At 32.1% G+C, this 927-nt stretch overlaps 1 pseudogene; it reads left to right on the top strand.

Annotated features, from left to right (window-relative positions):
• Positions 1-526: 526 nt before the first annotated feature.
• Positions 527-645, top strand: LOC118609073 (annotated as a pseudogene).
• Positions 646-927: the final 282 nt, after the last annotated feature.

Raw genomic sequence — 927 nt, 5'->3', positions numbered from 1 at the left:
TAAAATAATGAGAAATAAACATTGCTCTCATAACCTTACAGAAAAATTTTGGATGACTTTTGTCTACATTGTAAGCACAGTCAATTGTGAAACTTTTATCTTACAGTACTTATGACACATTTAATCACAGTACTACAAGAACTCTGAATTTCATACAATTTCACTATTATTTGAAAAATCAAATAAACTCATGCCAGATGATCCCAAACAGTTATGGCAGTTCTAGACTTAAGTCTAATAGTTTTGAAATCTATTAATTTATCAAAGACATTTTTCTTCTAAGAGAATAATCATTCTTTGCCTTTAAAGGATTTCTTCTTTAAAAAATGTTTAGTTACATTTCTAAATCAACCAACAGTTTTTCTGGAAGTGAGTAGTCACTGTACTCTACTTGGTTTGATGAAACTATCTGCTTCAATGTTGTAGAAAGTGTTTATATTAAATGGGACTTATTGGTTTGATTTCTGGGATATTTTAGCAAGACAATTGTTAAGCTCTTTCTTTAATTATAAAATATCCAGTTTAAGTCTATGGTCATGCTGCCCCGAACAAGTCCAATCTCATTTGATCTCGGAAGCTAAGCAGGGTAGGGCCTGATTAGTACTTGGATGGGAGACAACCTAGGAAGACCAGGTGCTGTAGGCGCAAAAAAATAAAAAAATAAAGGATAGTAAGCTGACAAGGTCTTTGCAATCTGTGATGTCAACAAGGGTTCCTAAACTAAACTCAACTAAACTAAAATACCCAATTTAGTTAAATATAAATATGGTATTTTTCGGGTGTTCTGTGCTTCAAAATGCAAATCAGTTCTATATCTAAAAATTTCCCAAGCATTGAGACTTGGAGAACTTTGAAACTAGGAATCATCATCACTAGTAGACTTGATTCAGCTCACCAAATATATATAAACATTCACAAATGGAGTAG

This window comes from Rousettus aegyptiacus, unplaced genomic scaffold, assembly GCF_014176215.1.
Source record: "Rousettus aegyptiacus isolate mRouAeg1 unplaced genomic scaffold, mRouAeg1.p scaffold_m13_p_10, whole genome shotgun sequence".
NCBI lineage: Eukaryota > Metazoa > Chordata > Mammalia > Chiroptera > Pteropodidae > Rousettus > Rousettus aegyptiacus.
This window is presented reverse-complemented; position numbering and strand designations above follow the sequence as displayed.